The 14,987-nt window shown below is 43.8% G+C and overlaps 1 pseudogene; it reads left to right on the top strand.

The window, feature by feature from the left end:
- The window catches only part of LOC111979531 (DNA ligase 1-like), a 30,347-nt pseudogene that overhangs the window by 14,331 nt on the left and 1,029 nt on the right, over window positions 1-14,987 (top strand).

Below are 14,987 nucleotides of genomic sequence, written 5' to 3'. Positions count from 1 at the left end.
GTGAGCACACACACAAACTTTTGCACAAGTAACTGGTATGACACACGTACTCAAACACACCTTTGTTATTAATTCTCTTACTTTGCTTTCGGGCTTAGAATTTTATCACATCTTACTGTTTTTATTTTTCTTGTTGCCAGAGCGACAGTTGGACAAAATCAAGGCAGAGGCTGCAGAGAAGGGCGACTTGGGGTTGGTGGAGGAGAGTTCCCGTAGCAACCAGAGAATGTTCCAGCCAGCCAATCTGACGGCAGGGGGCGTGTTCAACAAACTGAAAGACATCGGGAACATGAGTGGGAACTCTGAGTTTTGTCTGTCTGATGTTTACATTAACATCCTCAATGTTTTTGATACATTTACTGATTAAAAACCACAGTCTTCTGMTGTCCAGGGAATGGAATGATGAGTTGATTTGTAATCAGTCTAGAATTTGATGAAAAGGCATGGATTCCTTTATGCTTTTCGTCAGTTAGATACTAATATCTAGTGTGCATCTCAAATGGCATCCCTATATAGTTCACTACTTTTGACTTGGGCCCTGGTCAGAAGCAGTGCACTATATACAGTGCCTTCAGAAAGTATTCATACCCTTTATTCAAAATGTTGTCACAGCCTGAATTCGAAAGTGATTAATATTTTTTGCTCACCCGTCAACACACAATACCCCATAATGACAAAGTGAAAATGTTTTTATAAATGTTTGCAAATGTATTGAAAATGAAATATAGAAATATCATTTCTATAAGTATTCACACCCCTTTGCGATGACACTCCAAATTGAGCTGAGGTGCATCCAATTTCCTTTGATCATCCTTGATGTCACTACAACTTGATTGGAGTCATCCTGTGTCCAATTCAGTTGTTTGGACATGAATTTGAAAAGACACACACCTGTCTATATAAGGTCCCACAGTTGACCGTGCATGTCAGGGCAGAAACTATACCATGCAGTCCAAGAAACTGTCCATAGATCTCCGAGATAGGATTGTGATGAGGCATAGATCTGGGGAAGGATATAAAACAATTTATTATAGAGTTGAAAGTTTCCAAGAGCACAGTGGTCTCCATCATTGGGAAATTGAAAAAAATAGGGGAGATGACCAAGAACCCAATGACCACTCTGACAGAACYACGTGGCTGCGATGGGAGAACCTGCCAGACGGAAGCCACTCTTGAGAAAATGGCACATGCTGGCACGCCCAGAGTTTGTAAAAAGGCATGTGAAAGACTGTTTTAACCATTTTGTCTGAGTGCAAAGCTCTGTCTGGAGAAAACCAGGCACAGCACATCTAACACCATCTAACACCATTTTTTAGTCATGTTTATAAATAGTTATTGTGGTCGAATATGGTGGCAGAGTCAGCAAAAATATCCGGACGTTCTGGGAAAAAGATGCTACGTTAGCACAATGTATAACCACTGATTTCAGCTCTAAATATGCACATTTTTCAAACAAAACATAAGTGTATGTATAACCTGATGTTATAGGATGTAATCTGAGGAAAAAAGGTAGTGATAAGGAATTAATTATTTTTGCTGGTTTATTTCGCCTAACTTATCCACGTTACGATTTGCCTATCTGCTAAACGAAGCGCTTATAGAATGATGCGGTAGTGTGGTAGGGCACTTGTAGTAAGTCTAATATAATGCTATATTGTGTTATTCGCTGTAAACACTTAACAAAAATTCTCAAATATTGGCTGGATTACACAGATGCTTGTCTTTTCCATTGCTGGTAACAGATGTTTTCCAGAAATGTTTTATGATCGAGTTTCTAAGATATTCCACCGTTGGTTCTCTATAATTACTAGCTTTGACGCTTCGGTGCTATTGTTCTGACGTGTACTGTAGATGGTACTGACAATGTAAAAACTGATTTATAGCTCAAATATGAAATATTTTGACAAAACATAGATTATTTGGTTAACATGTTATAAGACTGTCATCTGATGAAGTTGTTTCTTGGTTAGTTAGGTTGGCTTTGTGCATGCTACCTGTGCTGTGAAAAATGTCTGTCCTTTTTTGTATTTGGTGGTGAGCTAACATAAATATACGTGCTGTTTTCGCTGTAAAACATTTAAAAAATCGGACATGTTGACTGGATTCACAAGATGTGTATCTTTCATTTGCTGTATTGGACTTGTTAATGTGTGAAAGTTAAATATTTCTCTAAAATATTTTTTGAATTTCGCGCTCTGCCTTTTCAGTGGAATGTGGGAGGAGTTCCGCTAGCGGAACCCCGGGGCCAGACAGGTTTAAGAAAATCTGCAAGGAAGAATGGGAGAAAATCCACAAATCCAGATGTGCAAAACTGATACGGGCATACCCAAGATGACTCAGAGCTGTAGTCGCCGCAAAAGGTGCTTTTGCAAAATATTGACTCAGGCGTGAAGACTTATGTAAATGAGAGATTTCTCTATTTCATTTTCAATACATTTGCAAAATTTCAAAAAACGTGTTTTAAATKTTTCATTTTCGGGTATTGTGTGTAGCTGGGTAAGCAAAACAAATATATTTCATCCATTTTGAATTCAGGCTGTAACACAACAAAATGTGGAATAAGTCAAGAGGTATGAATACTTTCTGAAGGCGGGTGACATTTGGGACATAAGCCCTAGTCCTGTGGTAGTTCTTTACTCCTTTTCTCTGCATCCTCTTTCCTTTCGTATCCTCTCCTTTCCCACGCTCCCTCTGAATCTCTTGGCCCTCTCTCTCGCTCTCTCTGCAGGCCACGAATAAGAAGATTGACACCATCAAAGGTCTCTATATGTAGCCTGCCGCTTCTCTGAGGCCAGATACATTGTCAGATAATCTGCCTTCACTTTACTACTGGTCAACCTGAGCATCTCTCAAATGGCTCACTACCTTTGACCAGAGCCCTATTGGCCAGAAGCAGTATACTACAAAGGGAATAAGGTGCGTTTTTGGGATGTACTTAACACCTGTCGCTCTGCACTCTTTGAGCATTGGCCTTTTGTTCAAATGTTCATGTCGTACATTTTTGGTTCCAAGCACCTTTTTTTCTTGGTTTAGATGAGGATTTAGAGTGGAGCATGTTTTCTTCCTTCACTAGTCAATCCGAACCTTGTATTACACCTGTCTGTCCATTCACAAGCAGCTGGTCGTCACAGTAACAGATTAAGATGATACCTAACTTTAAAAAAAAAAAATACCACTGTCAAAGCAGCACAACATCAGTGTATGTTAAAAACAGTCTGATTTCAGATTGCCATGTCTGTATTGGTTGGTTGACAGGTCTCTGGCAGGGAAGCTGAGGATAGGCTTGGCTGAGCAGAGTGTACTGGCTGCCCTGAGTCAGGCTGCGTGCCCTGACTCCTCCAGGACAATGTGAGCCAGCTAACGTTTTTTCAACGTTCACACAGCGTGACCACCACCACAACATCATCACAATGTTTACACGACATTTCCTCCAACTGTTATCACCTTTTCACAATGTTACTTCAAAAAATGATCATATGATTTCACAACATTATCACAGTGTTTTCGTCACATTTTCACAATACGACCACAACATTACCCCTCAACGTTTCCCCAACATTATTACAATATAACCTATACATATGAAAACAATGTCTTCCTTTTATTGTGACTGAGACATTGGTTCATGTGCAATTCTAGACTTCCCTCCAGCGGTGAACGATGCAGGGAAAGGAATGAGTGCAGGAGAACAGAAAGCCTGGATAGAGGAGAAGAGCCCTGTCCTTAAACACACCTACTGGTACTGTACACCTCTAACCCCACTGTATATACTCACTCACAGCACATTCCCTAAGTACCACCTTACCTACACCCTGATTTGTGTCCCAAATGAACACCCCGTTGCCTATGTATATCAGTGGTTCTCTTTCTTTGGTTACTGTACAAACCAAGTGCATTTTGCTCTGCCTGGAGTACTAGTGCCCCCGGTTGAGAACCAGTGCACAATAGTGCACTACTTTAGACCAGGGCCCTATAGTGTACCATTTTGGGACATACTGATTCACTCTATTGACTGACTCTTACTGGTGATGTTTTCTTGCTTGTCCACTCCAGTGAGATGCCCAACTATGATGTCATCATCCCAGTACTGATGGAGGGCATAGATGAACTGCCCAACCACTGCAAACTCACTCCAGGTACAGTACTGTGTGTGTGTGTGTGTGCTGATTTATGACACCCTCCTCTCCCCCACCTCAGGTGTGCCACTGAGGTCCATGCCGGCTCACCCCACCAAAGGTGTAGGAGAGGTGATGAAGAGATTCGACGAAGCCGCCTTCACCTGCGAGTACAAGTATGATGGAGAACGAGCACAGGTGTCTGTATTCTCACGTGCCCACAGTATGTGTGTGTGTGTGTGTGTGTGTGTGTGTGTGTGTGTGTGTGTGTGTGTGTGTGTCAACTGTGTGCCCCTGTTAGAAAACAGACATGATGCTGTTGTCTCAGGCTGTTGGGCTGTGTTAGCCCCTCCCAGTGGAAGCATTGGAGAGAGCCGTGTAACTTCTCATTCTCTATTTATCCTTCCTCAGTTTCTCCTAACCTCTCTCCTCACCTTCTCGAAGCACATTGGAGCAGAAGATCTGTCTTCCTCCGCTAGAACCTTCTTCTCCGATGCGTTTTGAGGAGGAGGCCGAGAAGAGGCCAGGAGTCAGAAAAATACAATGTAAATTCACTTGAGATTCACCCAGAGAGCAGAGTGACACCTCCTATTCGTTGTGCCTTTAAACTGCAGTGTGACTCCTGAAATGGCCAGCAGATGGAACTCTAAGATGCTGGCATCTGGAGCTTCGGTCGTACAGTTGGGCTCTGTCAATTCGTCTTTCTGTGATTCCTAGCATTCTATCTCCTCAAATTCTTCTCAACCATATTGGAGTAGAAGAGCCAAGGCCCCTCCCCTCTGGCCTTCTTCTCCAGTGGGTTTTGAGAAGGGGGCGAGGAGAGAGGATGCGAGGAAGAATCAATTGAGAAAAAGCCTTGGACACTGCCTGTCTCTCTACTCTCCAGATACGATAGGAAACTCACTCGCTGTTATTGGTTGAATGATAACTATTGATTATTGTATTTGTGCAGATCCATATTCTGGAGAATGGGGAAGTGCGTATTTTCAGTCGCAACCAGGAAGACAATACGACCAAATATCCCGATATCATCTCTCGTATTCCCACGGTAATAGTAACCCTCTCAACACTAGCACACTCCGTATGCATCCCAAATGGCACCCTATTCCCGATTTATAAGGCTCTGGTCAAAAGTAGTGCACTATATAGGGAATAGGATGCCTTTTGGGATACACTCTCAGCCAGCATCTTAGCCCCTTCATGGTGATAATTTGAATAATACCTCTCTTTCTCCCCTCTATTTCTCTCTTTCGCTCCCCTCTTTCTTTCTCTCTCCCTCCCTCTCTGCCTTCCCCTCCCCCATTTCTCTCTCACACCCCTCCCTCCCTCAGGTAAAGGAGTCTGTGGTGTCCTGTGTGCTTGACTCTGTGGCTTGGAACAGGCTGTGGCTTGGAACAGAGAAAATAAAACAGATCCAGCCATTCCAGGTGCTCACCACACGGAAGAGAAAGAGGCGAGAGGAAAGAGAAATAAGGGGGGAACATTCTCAGTATCCATGGTTTTGGTTTCTGTAATTATGTTCACAACAGCTGGATGGCTGATTAGCCCAGGCAGCTGTGTTCACAAGTTGTCTGCAGTGCTGGTGGATCATTTCCCTACCATGCTCTCCATGCTCTCCATGCTCTCCATGCTCTCCCTGCTCTCTATGCTCTCTATGCTCTCCATGCTCTCCATGCTCTCCATGCTCTCCATGCTCTCCATGTGCTCTCCATGCCTCTCCATGCTCTCCATGCTCTCTATGCTCTCTATGCTCTCCATGCTCTCCATGCTCTCCATGCTCTCCATGCTCTCCATGCTCTCTATGCTCTCCATGCTCTCCATGCTCTCCATGCTCTCTATCCTCATCAGGTGGACTGCTTTGTTTGATCCCTCGTCCTCAAGCTGTTAGGTTAAACCTGCCGGGAGTTACCTCGAGGTGGCCGTTGAGGTACACAAGCCCCCTGACTGCAACAATATGCTGAGTGAAGGGGCCAAAAGATCTAGGTTTTGAATGCTCTTTTTTAGTGTGTAGGTAGGTATGTGTATGGTCCTGTTTAGTTAGGTTGCTGTTAAATTACTTGTTTTATTTTTTTTACGGGACGTGGATGCAGCTGATATCAAGATCCAAGTGTGTGTTTGTGTGTGTGTGTGTACGCCTTTGACCTGCTGTATCTCAACGGAGAGGTGAGTCGGGATGATGATTAAGTAAGCATTTCACTGTAAGGTCTACACGCCTGTTGTGTTCGGCGCGCGTGACAAATGAACTTTGATTTGATGGGAGTTCTGGAGTCTGTTAGACATTTATTAAGTAAGCCTTGTCCCAGTCAGAACGGCCTATCCTTTTTCTGTAGCATGAGGCAGCTTGTTGTTCAAGTTTTAGCCTAGTCTTATTCATTTTGACTGAAATATCATTAAGTCTTAGTCAAGCACATTAAATGACAAAAAAATGTGAACACATCACTTAGTGAACACATCACTGACTTCCATGTGCACAAGCATGCGTGGTCTTGTCCTACATTTTTCTGCATAACATCCTATCGCGTGATTCTCTTCCCAACAGCCAAATTGCCAGAAGAAGCATTAATCTGCAGCAGATTTTAAAAAATCACATCCCTTGTCAGGGCTCCAGACTAACATTTCCCATAACTTTTTCAGTTGGTGGCACCAATTTCTTTCCACAGCGTCACGCAATAGAAAAACGTGTAATTGCCTTATGAAGTCATGTCACAGTGCTTTAGACTGTGATAGACTACTGAGATGGTAGGCTTTTCGAGAAATAAATTGTTTCATCTAACATGTCCAAGCAGGAATGCCTGATTCAACGTATGTTGATGTGCTACCTAATCCAGTGACTCATTAATTGTGGGTTTGACAATAGAGTATTGTTTTTATTTTACTATTAAAATAGGGCTTTTTTTGCTCAGTAGAGAGTGATTTGCCTTAATCATTATGTGCACTAATATCATAGGCTCATTTATTTTGGGGTTAATTCACCACAGGAAGTAAACTCAAAACACATTAGCTAGATTGCTAACCCTAAGTATAATACCCACTGCTAGTGTCCCGTGTGGCTCACTTGGTAGAGCATGGCACTTGCAACACCAGGGTTGTGGGTTCGATTCCCACGGGGGATCAGTATGAAAATGTATGCACTCACTACTGTAAGTCGCTCTGGACAGTAAATGTAATGTCCTAAACGTTGTAGCTTGCGACCCTATGTCCTCGCAATTGCGCGCTTCGCATCTTAAAGAATAATCAAACGTCTTGGTTGGAAAATAGCTGCTTTTGAGTTCAATATTAAGAGAGGACAAATAGAAATTAGACCCACAGAAAGCTGAGAGTAGTTGCAACAGTAGTTGCTTCCAAAGATGTGTATTTCCCAAATTGGATTTTTAAATGTTATAACATTGGAAGCTTTCTTCTCTCTCGTAGTGCACATCAAGTGGCTCACTCATCACAGCAGCAGGCCCCATCGAAACATGCCCAGAGGCTGGGCAGACAATTTCATTACTGGAATCATGAGGATAATGCACTTTACTGTTTGACCAAATCATGGTTTTAGCAGCCCAAAAATAGGACATTCTTAAACTTTTGATTGAGGTGACTATGTAATGAATTTTCAGCTTCCACTGATGCGACCAATAAAAAAATGTAACTCACACAGCCAAGTCAAAGGGTCGCAGAAAGTGACTAAATGGCCGCAGTCTAGAGCCCTGCCTCTTGACATATTGTAGATGTATTGTGATCAAAGTTAAGCCTTACAATTCTACTAATGTCATGCATGCTTTTGATTGGACCAAACAAATGACACTAAAAAGCTCTCAATCTCTCCAAAAACTCTTGTCCAGTCCATTTACTAGTCAGATTTTAGTCACACAGATAATTTAATCCAGTCTTGTTTTTGTAAACCAAAATGAGAAATCCTTTTCATTGAGTTATTTTTTTCCCCTGGATTTATACAGTCGTCTTGTCAATTGCCACTGACTCAAATCATATTGTATTGTTTACATGCACATGCTTAGCAGATGTTATTGCGAGTGTAGCGAAATGCTTGTGCKTCTAGTCCAGACAGTGCAGCAATATCTAACAAGTAATCTAACAATTCCACAACAACTACCTAATACACATACATCTAAGTAAAGGAATAAGAATATATAAATATATGGATGAGCAAYGACAGAGCGGCATAGGCAAGATGCAATAGATGGTATAAAATACAGTATAAAGATATGAGATGAGTAATGCAAGATATGTAAACATTATTAAAGTGACTAGTGATCCATTTATTAAAGTGTCCAATGATTTCAAGTCTGTACGTAGGCAGCAGCCTCTCTGAGTTAGTGATGTCTCGAGATACAAGCTGTTTTTCAGTCTCTCAGTCACAGCTTTGATGCACCTGTACTGACCTCGCCTTCTGGATGGTGGCGGGGTGAACAGGCAGTGGCTCGGGTAGTTGTTGTCTTTGATGATCTTTTTGGCCTTCCTGTGACATCGGGTGCTGTAGGTGTCCTGGAGGGCAGGTAGTTTGCCCCTGGTGATGCAGACCGCACCACCCTCTGCAGAGCCTTGCGGTTGTGGGTGGTGCAGTTGCCGTACCAGGCGGTGATACAGCCCGACAGGATGCTCTCAATTGTGCATCTGTAAAAGTTTGTGGGTTTTAGGTGACAAGCCAAATTTCTTCAGCCTCCTGAGGTTGAAGAGGCACTGTTGTGCCTTCACCACACTGTCTGTGTGGGTGGACCATTTCAGTTTGTCCATGATGTGTACGCAGAGGAACTCAACTTTCCAACTTCTCCACTGCTGTCGCGTTGATGTGGATACGGGGGTGCTCCCTCTGATGTTTCCTGAAGTCCACGATCATCTCCTTTTGTTGACATTGAGTGAGAGGTTGTTTTCCTGACACCAAACTCAGTGACCTCACCTCCTTCTTGTAGGCTGTCTGGTCGTTGTTGGTAATCACTGTTGTGTCGTCTGCAAACTTGATGATTGAGTTGGAGGCGTGCATGGACATGCAGTCATGGGTGAACAGGGAGTACAGGAGGGGGCTGAGCACGCACCCTTGTGGGGCCCCAGTGTTGAGGATCAGTGGGGTGGAGATGTTTCCTACCTTCACCACCTGGGGATGGCCCATCATGAAGTCCAGGACCCAATTGCACAGGGCGGGGTTAAGACCCAGGGCCTCAAGCTTAATGATGAGCTTGGAAGGTACTATGGTGTTGAATGCTGAGCTATAGTCAATGAACAGCATTCTTACATCGGTATTCCTGTTGTCCAGATGGGATAGGGCAGTGTGATGGCGATTGCATCGTCTGTGGACCTATTGGGGCATTAAGCAAATTGAAGTGGGTCTAGGGTGACCTGTGAGGTAGAGGTGATATGATCCTTGACTAGTCTCTCAAAGCACTTCATGATGACAGAAGTGAGTTCTACGGGGCGATAGTCATTTAGKTCAGTTACTTTTGCGTTCTTGGATACAGAACAATGGTGGCCATCTTGAAGCATGTGGGGACAGCAGACTGTGCTAAGGAGAGATTGAATATGTCCGTAAACACACCAGCCAGCTGGTCTGCGCATGCTCTGAGTACGCGGCTAGGGATGCTGTCTGGGCCGGCAGCCTTGCGATGGTTAACACGTTTAAATGTCTTACTCACGTCGGCCACGGAGAAGGAGAGCCCACAGTCCCTGGTAGTGGGCTGCGTTGGTGGCACTGTATTATCCTCAAAGTGGGCAAAGAAGGTGTTTAGTTTGTCTGGAAGCAAGACGTTGGTGTCCGTGACGTGGCTGTTTTTTGTTTCTTTTTGTAGTCTGTGATTGTCTGTAGACCCTGCCACATACGTCTCGTGTGTGAACTGTTGAATTGCGACTCCACTTTGTCTCTATACTGACATTTTGCTTGTTTGATTCCCTTCCCTATGGAATAACTACACTGTTTGTATTCGGCCATATTCCCAGTCCCCTTTCCATGGTTAAATGCGGTGGTTCTCGCGTTCAGTTTTGTGCGAATGCTGCCATCTATCCACGGTTTCTGGTTAGGGTAGGTTTTAATAGTCACAGTGAGTACAACATCTCTTATACACTTCCTTATAAAGTCACTCATCGAATCAGCGTATATGTCGATATTATTCTCTGAGGCTACCCGGAACATATCCCAGTCTGCGTGATCAAAACAATCTTGAAGCATGGATTCCGATTGGTCAGACCAACGCTGAATAGTCCTTAGCACGGGTACTTCCTGTTTGAGTGTCTGCCTATAGGAAGAGAGGAGCAAAATGGAGTCATGGTCAGATTTGCCAAAAGGAGGGCCAAAGTTAGAGAAGTAGTGATCCAGTGTTTTTCCAGGGTAGGTGCTACAGTCAATATGCTGATAGAATTTAGGTAGCCTTGTTTTCAAATTTGCTTTGTTAAAATCCCCAGCTATAATAAATGCAGCCTCAGGATATATGGTTTCCACTTTTCATGAAGTCCAGTGAAGTTCCATGAGGGCCGTCATGGTATTGGCTTGAGGGGGGATATACACGGCTGTGACAATAAACACATAGGTTGTTTGACTAATATTTTCGCCACTTTTCATTGACAAAATTAACACTGAGGTACACCCCCTGGACAGGATGCTAGCGTAATATATTAGACATTGAATCATTAGACATTGTTTGTAATGTTTGCAATTTCAGTGGTGTGTGTGTGTGTGTGTGTGTGTGTGTCTCAGACTCTGGTAAAGTGGCCCCTGTCCCATCGCAGGGCCCTTCTGAAGGAGAGCTTCGAGGAGAAGGAGGGAGAGTTTGTGTTCGCCCGCCCTATTGACTCAGACAACACAGACACCATCGCTGAGTTCCTGGAGCAGTCTGTTTGAGGTGTGTGTGTCAGTGTTGGACCGGTCTATTTGCTGTGTGTGTGTGTGTGTGACTGTCTGTGTGTGTGTGGGAGGGAGGGAGGGAGAGAGACGGGAGCCAACCGTGTGTTTGTGGGAGGTCAATCCTGTCTTCTGTGATCTCCTTTCTCTCCTGAAGTTGTTTAATAATGAATGTCTTAGGCTGTGTCCCAAATGACACCCTATTCCCTATGGGCCCTGGTCATAAATATTGCGCTATATAGGGAAGGGGGTTGCCATTCGGGATGCATTCTTAGTTGTATGTCCTTCTGTGGTGTGATTTTTGGTTGAATCCTCAGACTCCTGCAAGGGACTAATGGTAGAAGACTCTGGAGAAAGATGCCACTTATGAAATCGGCCAAGCGCTCTCACAACTGACTCAAGGTGCACACATGCACGCACACGTACACAAACCACACATGCATATACACATGCACGCACACGTACGCACCAGGGGTTCCTGAACTTTTTGGACCCACGACCCCATTTTGATATCCGAAAATTCTCGGATCCCAACCACGTGGGGGGAAAAATGTATGTGATTAACAGCCAACGTTAACTTTTATTTGGGGCTATGGTAGTCAATTGGAAAACATTCTAACAGTATTTTTCGATTTGTCTTCTCAACTCCCCATCACATACTTCTGATGTGGGGCTACGAGTCATTTGCAAATGTGTCAGATGTTTTAAATCTTATCTCACCACAACTAATGAGATGGGTGTGCTTGATGGGTGTGCTTGATGGGTGTGCTTGATGGGTGTTCTTGATGGGTGTGCTTGATGGGTGTGCTTGATGCATGTCGCGTTAGCGCTTCTCAAAGTCAGCGGGCGTGGTCTACAGTGCGCACCTCATCTCTGGTTTTAATGCGAACCGGCGTGTGGTTTGATTTAGTTTACAATCGAAGTTACTTGCTGCAGTATATCTCCGAGTTCTGTGCTCAGCTCTTTTGCCGCCAGTTGCTCTCAGGTTATCATACAACGCGTCCATATGGCAGAGGCAGACGCATTCATAACTAGAGAGCAGAGACCTGACCTCCGTCCCGTGATCGATGGAGCCACATCTGTGCAGAAGCCAGCCATTTGATCCCATATGGAATCTGTTAGCCACGCTGTTAGCCACTGAACATCCCCTGTGCCGTTTCATGCTCGGGAATGGTGAGACCGAACATTGTGTCCTCGTGAATAGCATCCCCCGACATGTATTGTAAACAAGGCAATTTATAGGCATCTCGGCTCTCACAACTAACGTCCGTTTGGAGTTTGGGTCATTCAGTCAGTTTCTTCTTCATTGCGAGCAATGGCATGAACGATTTGTTTAACAGTGTTGTCTGGCGAAGGTATTGATGTGAGTTTCTGTGACTCCGCCTCCCCACACATTGTTTTCACCGTATCTATTGCGGCCGGTAATTTTGAAGTCTCTGCCATAGTGTGTGGTTTCATGGCGTAGCGGGCCTAGTCATTCACTGTGGGAATGATTCAAGTCAAGTGTGGCCTTTTCCCAGGATCAAGGGCGCTCTGGTTGAATTAGATTTTTTTTAGATTTGAATCATTTTGATTTTGATTTTTAAGATGTACCACATTACAATGATTTTGAGATACAAAGATGATGTTATATATTTTTTGTATTTTGTTGGGGTGGGGGGTTTGGAAATTCTCCCGCGACCCCATTTTCATATCAGGCGACCCCACATGGAGTTGGGAACCACTGGTATACACACACACACTTACTCTCTATCATAATAACTGCTCACATGAAAACCTACCATTCATCCCTGTCTCTCCGTCTAGCTGAAGGACTATCTGGATGGGGGACAGTGGATCTGTGTGTGATTGGAGCGTATCTGGGGAAGGGCAAGAGAACAGGGACCTACGAACGATTCCTGCTCGCCCGCTACGATGAGGACAATGAAGAAATCCACTCAGTCTGCAAGGTCTGTCAGGGGTGTCTTTGTGTGTCTGCGTATGTCTGTGTGTGTACCTCCTTGCCTAGGAGGTGACTTTTTGTCTTTCTCTGTCTCGGTTGGTTTGTCTCTGAAAGGTGACACAGCGCCTCAGTCCAAATAGGATAAAGGCTTTTTGCACAGGGAATTCTTTCACAATTCTTTGTTATTCTGCTCTGCTAAATGTCTCATCTGACTTACAACAGGGGAATATATTTTTCCGGTTATTTTGTCTTTTCAGATTGGGACAGGTTTCAAGGATGAAGATTTGGAGCAGCATTACAAATTCTTAAAGGTACAGTACAGAGACGTTTGTGTTCTATGCTCGTTTGATGCGAAGCGCGGAGTTTCTTGAAGCAAATCTGCCAAAAGTCATTAGACCCAATTAACTATGAAGGCATTGTCTTTTCCAGGAGCACATTTTGCCCAAGCCCCACCCCTATCATCGTGTGGACCGATCAACAGAGCCCGATGTGTGGCTTGATGCCGTGCAAGTGTGGGAAGTGAAGTCTGCCGACCTATCGCTGTCGCCGATCTACAAGGCTGGCATGGGATTGGTTAGTAGAACTCGTCCTTGTACACTGGCTCATCAGTACTAATAATATTTGGATTTCAAGCCAGTTTAAAGTAATTTGGAAGTTAATAATTTGATTCAATGCAATTTCATCTTTGAGGGCCGACCAGTAAAGCAACCACAACAGAATCTTTAACTCAATAATCCCCTCTGCAAATCTAAAAGGTTTAGGTCTCAGGATGTTGCGACATTTCTCCGGGAACATTTTCACATTTTTTATGTCTCAAATTTCTCATGAGGATCATGCCACTTTTTGCTTCCCCTTCAAAACGATTATTTAAGAGACCTACCATGAAGCGACCATGTTACCCATAGGTGAAAAACACACTCGTATAGGCCTAAGTCAAATATTTAGGCAAAATCTCAGGACCGTATTCAGTCTGAGTAGCAGTGCTGTCCAAAAATCTTATTCACCACTTCTACTCCAAAGCTCTTTGTGGATATGGGTCCTAATCTGTGCTTTGCATTAGTACTCAACAAAGCTGTGATATCATGGTACTATGTTAGGTTAAATAAAGAGTTGCCATCCTCGAATCAATAGTTCTTCAACCTCCAGTCTTTTGGTGCAGGGTTTAAAAGGCATATTAACTGTGAAAGGAAAACCCACAATAGTCTTCCGTTTTAATGTCTTTAGCGGCAGCAAAAGTCAGACAAGTTTAGGTGAAAAGATGATTCATAGCTTTTCTTTGGCCCTCTCTGGCCTTCTCCCAGTGTGACCCAGAGAAGAGCTTCAACAGCTTGCTCAGGTTAGGGTAAGGGCTAGGGTTAGTGGATAGTTGTTTGAAGTGTTGACAATCCACAAACCATCTATTTGGAACTAGCCAAATGCTGTTTCTGTCGATTCATGTATTTTCTCCTCTCTCCCAGTGTGACCCAGAGAAGGGCGTCTCTCTTCGGTTCCACACGCTTCTTGAGGATCCGAGATGATAAAATGCCAGAGGACGCAACTTCAGGAAGACAGGTAGTTGAAGACACTGCTGTGACAGTGTATATCTCGTAGTTCCGAATTTCTCTGGTTGCATCCCAAATGTATTTCTATGCAGGGTGTCCAATCAAAAACGCTTATTTTGACAAATGGGTCAACTCAATGGTCCAAACCACATGCCCCTATCATAATCAATTCAAAAGTTATTGGAGTTTTTACCCTTGTAGGATGGCCAAAATTAGGGGGACTAAATCAATGGAGGCCAAATATTTTTTTCTAAAAAATAAGGACAATTGCACAGCATCGCATCAGCTAGGCTGGATGCTGTGAGGGAATAAAGGCTCCTTGACAGGCTCATTTCCCCGTTGAACTCGCCGTCTTTCTTCTCGAATCCGCAGGACTTAAAACAATGTAGAGGTAAGACGTATATCGATTTTGAGACTTGACATGTAGCACTTTCATATTTTGGTGTACCCTTTTCATATTCATGTGAAATTCCTGTTCTTTTTGAAGATTTCTCACAAAAACAAGTATCTGTAAAATGTCAACAGAGCACTGCGTATACCGCAAGCTTTTTTTCAAAGCC

Source organism: Salvelinus sp. IW2-2015, linkage group LG19 (genome assembly GCF_002910315.2).
Source record: "Salvelinus sp. IW2-2015 linkage group LG19, ASM291031v2, whole genome shotgun sequence".
NCBI lineage: Eukaryota > Metazoa > Chordata > Actinopteri > Salmoniformes > Salmonidae > Salvelinus > Salvelinus sp. IW2-2015.
The sequence above is the reverse complement of the archived record's forward strand: the minus strand, read 5'-3'. Positions and strand labels throughout refer to the sequence as shown.